At 44.2% G+C, this 8327-nt stretch overlaps 1 non-coding gene across 1 annotated transcript; it reads left to right on the top strand.

Annotated features, from left to right (window-relative positions):
- Positions 1 to 757: 757 nt before the first annotated feature.
- Positions 758 to 901, top strand: LOC119947738. The gene has a single exon (XR_005456537.1). It is a non-coding gene; the product is annotated as a small nucleolar RNA SNORA7 (small nucleolar RNA).
- The last annotated feature ends 7426 nt before the right edge of the window (positions 902 to 8327 follow it).

The raw sequence follows: 8327 nt of genomic DNA, 5'->3' as shown, positions 1-8327 counted from the left end.
ACATGCAGTCCTTTGGAAAAAGCGAGGTCTAGAGGAAAGAGCCCGGGCCTGAGAGTCAGAGGACCTGGGTTCTAATTCTGACACAACCACTTGTCTACTTTGTGACCTTGGGCAAGTCACTTAACTTCTCTGTGCCTCAGTTACTTCATCTGTAAAATGGGGATTCAATCCTACTCCTGACTTAGACTTTGAGCCCCATATGGAAAGAGACTGTGTCCACTCTGATTATGTTGTATCTACCCCCAGTGCTTAGCACAGTGCTTGTCACATAGAAGCACTTGACAAGTACCATAATTGTTATTATTGTTACATGATTTTGGTAGGGAGAGCAGTGGTCTTTGAGTTGTGAGGGGCGAGGAAGTTTCTGGCAGGACAGAGGACATGAGCAAGAGAGTTGAGGGAGAGGAAAGTAAGCCAGTGTGTGTACATAGTCTGTTCAAGGAGTTTAGTTAGGAATGGGAGTGGTGAGATGGGGTGATAGCTGGAGGCCATGAGATTGAGAAAGGGCTTTTTTTTAGAATGGGGAGACTTGAGCACATTTGAAGGTAGAGCGGAAGAGAGAAGAGATCAAGGCACAGTAAGTAGGTTGGCGTTAGAGGAGCAAAGAGTGTAGGCTGTACTGAAGTGGGAGAGGAGTAAGGACAGAGTAGGGGGAGAGAGCTGATTGAGTTTCTTAGAGCTGATGATAAGGAGTCACTGTTTGATGTGGAGATGGATGGGAAACTATTGGGGATTTGCAAGGAGTGAGAAGTGTGATCCCCTCCCAGGGTCGCACCTGGAGAGTTTCCAGTACTCTCCGAGTCACAGCTACAGCTATAGGAGGGAGAGTCAAGCAGAGACCTAATCATTCCATTCCTAGCTTGGGCAGTGGCTAGTGAGTGGAAGGCAGTCTGCTACAAGTAAAACTCACCTGTGCTAGGCAGCAGCAGCGTGGGAAATAGGGGCAGAGATTTGAGTTTACTGCATGGAAGGCGGCAATGGTAAGCCACTTCTGTATTGTTACCAAGAAAACTCTATTAATCAATCAATCAATCAATCAATTGTATTTATTGAGCACTTACTGTGTGCAGAGCACTGTACTAAGCGCTTGGGAAGTACAAGTTGGCAACATATAGAGACAGTCCCTACCCAACAGTGGGCTCACAGTCTAAAAGGGGGAGACAGAGAACAAAACCAAACATACTAACAAAATAAAATAAATAGAATAGATATGTACAAGTAAAATAAATAAATAAATAGAGTAATAAATATGTACAAACATATATACATATATACAGGTGCTGTGGGGAAGGGAAGGAGGTAAGATGAGGGGGATGGAGAGGGGGACGAGGGAGAGAGGAAGGAAGGGGCTCAGTCTGGGAAGGCCTCCTGGAGGAGGTGAGCTCTCAGTAGGGCCTTGAAGGGAGGAAGAGAGCTAGCTTGGCGGATGGTAGATTTCCACTACTAGAACGATTGCTGATGAAGAGTGGGGCGTTCTGGGAGAGATGTGGCCGTGGTGTCACTATGGGTCGGAAACGACTGGACGGCATAAGACGAGAGGTGTGAAGAACATTTTTTTAGAAAAATGATCCAGGCAGCATCTTGAAGTATGGACTGGAGAGGAGAGAGACTGTAGACTAGGACATCAGTGAGGAGTCTGATAAAGGAGTTGAGGCAGAAAGGAAGTGTGTGTGGGATAGCAGTTTGGATGGAGAGAAAGGAGCACTTTCTCGAGTTGTAGTGATGGTAGAACTAACAGGATTTGGTGATTGACTGAATATGTGGGTAGGATGAGAGATGGGAGTCAGAGGTCATGGGATCTAATCCCAGCTCCACCACTTGTCAGCTGTGTGTCTTTGGGCAATTCACTTAACTTCTTTGTGCCTCAGTTACCTCATCTGTAAAATGGGGATTAAGTCTGTGAGCCCCATGTGGGACAACCTGATTACCTTGTATCTACCCCAGTGCTTAGAACAGTGCTTGGCACATAGTAAGTGCTTAACAAATACCATTATTATTATTATTATTACATTATCATGACTGCAGGCTTGGGAGACTGGGAGTATGGTGGTGTTTGAACTTCCCTGTCCTCATCTGATCTCTGAGGGAGTCTACTTTCATTCATTCATTCATTCATTCATTCATTCATTCTTTCCATCGTATTTATTGAACGCTTACTGTGTGTAGAGCACTGTACTAAGCGCTTGGGAAGTACAAGTTGGCAACATATAGAGACAGACCCTACCCAACAACGGGCTCACAGTCTAGAAGTGGGAGACAGACAACAAAACAAAACATGTAGATAGGTGTCAAGTCGTCAGAATAAACAGAATTAAAGCTAAATGCACATCATTAACAAAATAAATAGAATACTAAATATGTGCAAGTAAAATAGAGTAATAAATCTGTACAAACATATATACAGGTGCTGTGGGGAGGAGGAGAGGAAAAAGGGGGCTCAGTCTGGGCAGGCCTCCTGGAGAAGGTGAGCTCTCAGTAGGGTTTTGAAGGGAGGAAGAGAGCTAGCTTGGCGGATGTGTGGAGGGAGGGCATTCCAGACCAGGATAAGGACGTGGCCAGGGGTTGATGGTGGGACAGGCGAGAACGAGGTACAGCGAGGAGGTTAGTGGCTGCAGAGGAGCGGAGGGTGCTCCTCTGTGCTGGAGAAGGAGAGAAGGGAGGTGAGGTAGGAGAGGGCAAGGTGATGGAGAGCCTTGAAACAGAGAGTGAGGAGTTTTTGCTTGATGCGTAGGTTGATAGGCAGCCACTGGAGATTTTTGAGGATGGGAGTAACGTGCCCAGAGCATTTCTGCACAAAGATGATCCGGGCAGCAGCGTGAAGTATGGACTGAAGTGGGGAGAGGCAGGACGATGGGAGATCAGAGAGGAAGCTGACGCAGTAATCCAGTCAGGGTAAGATGAGAGATTGAACCAGCAAGGTAGCGGTTTAAGCAATGAGTTTTGAACTTGAGACTTCAGGGTGGAGAACCAGCATGGAGGAGGGTGAGTGGCTTGTGCAGCATTGCTCATGCTCTCCCTTCCTGCCACTCACATTCCTGTTGGGGCACAGAGTGTGCTAAGCAAGTCAGAGGCTAGACATGCAGCACACTGCAAGGGTTTATAAGTTGCAGGATCCATTCATGTTCAGTAGAACTGCAGCACAGTGTCAGCGTTGCCCCCTGCTAGCTGCTGCAATCTTTCCCACCTATATTAGCCAGCTATGTTTCAGGATTCCTGATGGGCTGGTCCATCTCACAGACTGCCCACATTAGTTCTTCATCCCAAAACATTCATCACTGATGTTGAAACCCCAGCAGACGGGACCAGGTCTGGGATACAGGTCTCGTGAATCTCAGAGCAGGGTTTTATTGTTTGTTTTTTAATGGTATTTGTTTTTTAATAGTATTTGGAGAAGCAGTGTGGCTCAGTGTAAAGAGCACGGGCTTTGGAGTCAGAGGTCGTGGGTTCAAATTCCGGCTCCGCCAACTCAGCTGTGTGACTTTGGGCAAGTCACTTAACTTCTCCATGCTTCAGTTATCTGTAAAATGGGGATTAAAACTGTGAGCCCCCCATGGGACAATCTGATCACCTTGTAACCTCCCTAGCGTTCAGAACAGTGCTTTGCACATAGTAAGCACTTAACAAATATCATCATCATCATTATTATTATTATTATTTGTTAAGTGCTAACTATGTGCTTGGCACTGTACTAAGCGCTGGGGTAGATACAGGCCAATCAGGTTGGACACAGTCCTTTTCCTACATGGGGCTCACGGTCTTAATCCCCATTTTACAGATGAGGTTACTGAGGCAGAGAGAAATTAAGTGACTTGGCCAAGGTCACACAGTAAGTAAGAGGCAGAGCCAGGTTTAGAAGGCAGGTCCTTCTGACGCCCAGGCCTGTGCTCTATATGCTCTAGCCCACACTGCTTCTCTGTACTTATCACTGGGACCAACAGCTTTCCAAAATGACTTAACACTAGATCTGTTGTATGATCTTTATGTGTTCCCATCTTCCAATACCAGAGTGCAAGTCCCACAGCCTGGAAAACATCCTGCAGCCACCAATCCACTCAATGCTGGGCCCCATGCTGCTTTCTCTGCCAAGGCAGGGTGAGGGCTAAGTTGTAGGAGTGGTAGTATTTATTAAGTGCTTTCTGTATGCAGAACACTCTGGCAGCAGGCCTTCTGAACATTTGAAAAGTTGGGTTGGTGTTCTTGTGGCAGTTGTTCTAATAAAAAATAATTGTGGTATTTTTTAAGCATTTACTCTGTGCCAAGCACTGGGGTAGATATAATATAATCAAATCAAATGCTTTTCCTTTCCCAAAGTCCAAGGGGGAACTGACATCTAATCCCCATTTTACAGATGAAGAAACTGAGGCACAGAGAAATTAAGTAATTTGCCCAAGTTCACCCCACAGGCAAGTGGCGAAGCCAGGTTTAATTAATTAATGTTGGCATTTATTAAGCACTTACTATGTGCAAAGCACTGTTCTAAGCACTGGGGAGGTTACAGGGTGATCAGGTTGTCCCATGGGGAGCTCACTGTCTTAATCCCCATTTTACAGATGAGGGAACTGAGGCACAGAGAAGTGAAGTGACTTGCCCAAAGTCACACAGCTGACAAGTGGCAGAGCTGGGATTTGAACCCATGACCTCTGACTCCAAAGCCCGGGCTCTTTCCACTGAGCCATGCTGCTTCTCTAGAACCAGGTCGCTGGACTCTGAGGACTGCGCTGTCCCACACTGCTTCTCTACTGTGACTATTGGATTCTGACTCACCCTTCCTGGGAAATGAGGAGCATGAACTTGTAATTCCTATCATATTTATTTATGTCGTTTTCTTTTTTGGTTGCTTTTCTGTTTTTTATTGTTCCACTTTTCATTGTATTTCTCCCACCAACCCTCCCCCTCTTTTCTTCAGGGCTCAGGACCTTGTATATTATTCATCCATATTCTCTTTCCTAGCACTTAGTATAGTATAGCACTTTGCACCTAGTATCAATCAATCACCTAGTAGGCACAGAGTAAGTACTATTCCAACTAGGAATTTTTTGGAATAGCTGTTCAAGAAACTACTCTTAAGAAATTATTTATTCTATCCCAATGGCCCACTCCCTGATGCTTCTTGAGGTATCATATCTGCTGCCTTCTCTGACCAAACTCATCTCCCTCCTGAATTCTCCTGCCCCAAGGGTCCAAACCCCCTAAGCACTCACCCTGCCCCTGCCCCAACTTATGTCCATATCCTTATACTTTGTTGCTTCCCCCCTACCCATAATGTATTTTAGAGTCCATCTTCTCCCCTAGTAGATTGTAAGCTTTTCCAGGGCAGGATCATGTCTCCCAACTCTTTTGAATTTTCCCAAACACTCAGTACACTGCTCTGAACACAGTAAGGCTCAATTGATTGATTGATTGATTACATTTGTTTCCTTTCCCGAATGATATGTTCAGTTGATCCTTGGGAAGATAAATGAATTATCCTGTGCTAGTTGTGCAACCCTGCAAACATGTAATAAGCTCTCCAGTGAGAACCTTCCAGTTGGGGCATCAAGGGTTGGAACCTCATTTTGAAGGGATGCTGGGGGAGTGGGGTACAACCCCCTTGCCCCCCTGCCAGAGGGAGTGATGAAACTAGAGTTACTGATCATATATAGAGAGGGATAGATAGGTAGGTAGATAGATTGATATATAAATAGGTGATGGATAGCAGTAGAATTTATTAAGTTCTTACTCTGTGTAAAGCACTAAGCTCTGGGAAAGGTATAGACATGGTCCCTGCTATGGCCCTTCTGAAGCATGGCCCTCCCGAAGACTCACAGATACAAGAGTATGGGAGGGAGAGGGTTGGCGACAGACACATCAGGAAAGAAAAACAAACCTATGAAAGATAAGGCCAACGACAAACATGAAAGGAATAGCAGGATTTCAGGCATCTCAGGGCCCGGATGGATGGCAATGGGTGTCACAGCTGCGACTGTGACAGAGCTCAATCGTGTGAGGTTGGGATGACCACTTTCCCATGCCATTGTGTCTAGATCTGCAGTACATCATTATTGCTGGAAACCGTAGTAGTAATGGAACTATACATTCTGAAGTGAAACTGATGAAATCAGCTTACACTAACTCACGGAAAATCCAGTAACAATTTATCACCACAAAGAATCCCTTTTTCTCCCTAATTAAAATCATTCCATTTTTAAAAATCCGGAGGAAATACATAAGAGTAGATGGGGATGGGACCTAAACAGGCAGAAGCTTCCAGCTTTCCTGAATATTTGGGGGAACTTGAGCATCTTGAGCTTCCTCAATTCTAAAGGAAGAACGGGGAAAAGCAGGGAAAAATACCCTTCCTAGTTAAAGCATAGAAGTGCCCAGAGATTAGGAAACAGCTGGCTCTTCAGGCATTGCAAAATCCGCTTCTCCGGGACTAGATTTGGAAATATATTTTGGGGGTCTTTAAATTCCTCCGATGTTGTCTGTCAGTGCAATGTATTTGCACCATCAATCACTGGAATTACAGATTTCCCTAGTTGCTGTATAATTCATGTGAAATACATCTGCCTTTACTGTCATTTGAAGAAGAAATTGAAAATTGATGTGGGTGTAGGTATTTACACACAGTTAATTTAACACTTTGTGGGGAGCACATGTCAATTTCTCATTTTAAGATAATAGATTCTGTAGGGACTTTATCTTAAACAGGCCCACCTCAGTAGTTTTTGTTTCTGTTCATGACAGATTATTTGCTTATTTTTTCTAACAGCCCTTGGTGTCCATGAGTATGTGCTATTGTAGCAAAAAGAGTTAAGAATCAAAATGTAATTTTACCTTAATTATTGTTCTGGGGTTTATTGCTCAACCGAGAATCAGAATATATGAGATGCCAAACTAAGTGTGGTAGAAAACATCAAGGGAACATAATAGATCACAAACTAAAAATCAATGATGCAGTCTGTCATAAAAAAACAGGATTGATCTTGGGAAGAATAAGTGAATATTTCCTTCTTTCAAACAAGCATATTTATTGAGCACTTACTGTATGCAGATCACTGTACTAAGCATTTGGAGAGTAGTCTAACAGAGTTTGTAAACACTTTCCCTGCCCACAAGGAGCTTACAATATTTCTCTGAACAGTCCCACCAACCCAACACTGTAACCAGATTAGGGGAAAACTTAAATTTTCCAAAATGACAATTAAGTTATCATCTATGATAGATTGGTTTAGGAGTTAGTAGTAATACTATTTATTGAGTACTCAGTGGGTGCAATGAATGCATTGTTTGCACTTAGGAAGTATAAAACAAAGAAGTGATGTGTCCCCTGTCTATAAGGAGTTTCCACTCTGATGGGGGAAATAGATGTGAAATTGTTTAAAAATAGAGTAATCAAAGTAATTAAGTGTACAAATGCATAAACATATACTGAATGTAAAAATGCTGAGTGGTTAAAAATCCATTCCTAAGTGCTAGAGAGGGCAGATGGAGTGGTATGACTTGAGGGGGCTGGGAATTAACCAGGGAAGGCTTGTCGGAGGAGGTGTGCTTTCAGGAGCAGTTTGAATATAGTTTGAGCTATCAGCTGTCAGGTTTGGGGAGAGAGGACAATCCAGGGTGGGGCAACAGTGTGTACCAAGAGACAGGGGCAGGAGAGTTAAGAGCAGGGTACAGCTAAAAGGATGGTTTGGAAGGAACGATGAAAATTGGGTGAAGAGAGTTGGGGCAGGTTGAAGAAAGGCATAGTAATAGAAGCATTTTGTTGAACACCCACTTGGTGCAGTGCACTGTAATAATAATAATAATGGTATTTATTAAGTGCTTACTATGTGCAAAGCACTCTTCTAAGCTCTGGGGAGGTTACAGGGTGATCAGGTTGACCCACGGGGGGCTCACAATCTTAATCCCCATTTTACAGATGAGGTAACTGAGGCACAGAGAAGTTAAGTGACTTGCCCAAAGTCACACAGCTGACAATTGGCGGAGCCAGGATTTGAATCCATGACCTCTGACTCCAAAGCCCGGGCTCTTTCCACTGAGCCACACTGCCACACTGTAGTAGGCGCTTGGGAAGTACAGAATTACAAAGTAAGGTTACATGTAACCTTCCCACAAGAAGCAAAGATGTGGTTTGTTGGTGAAGGATCTCATAAATAATTGTGAGGAGTTTTTGCGTGAATCAGAGGGACACAGAAAACCCGTAGAAGGTTGTGAGAAGCATGGAGATGTGTGCAGAGTGACTTCTGAATGCAGTAGTCTAGCTGCATCATGTAAGCTCGTTTTGGGCAGGGAATGTGGCTGTTTATTGTTGTTTTGTACTCTCCCAGGCACTTAGTACAGTGCTC

This window comes from Tachyglossus aculeatus, chromosome X5 (genome assembly GCF_015852505.1).
Source record: "Tachyglossus aculeatus isolate mTacAcu1 chromosome X5, mTacAcu1.pri, whole genome shotgun sequence".
Taxonomy (NCBI): Eukaryota; Metazoa; Chordata; class Mammalia; order Monotremata; family Tachyglossidae; genus Tachyglossus; species Tachyglossus aculeatus.
This window is presented reverse-complemented; position numbering and strand designations above follow the sequence as displayed.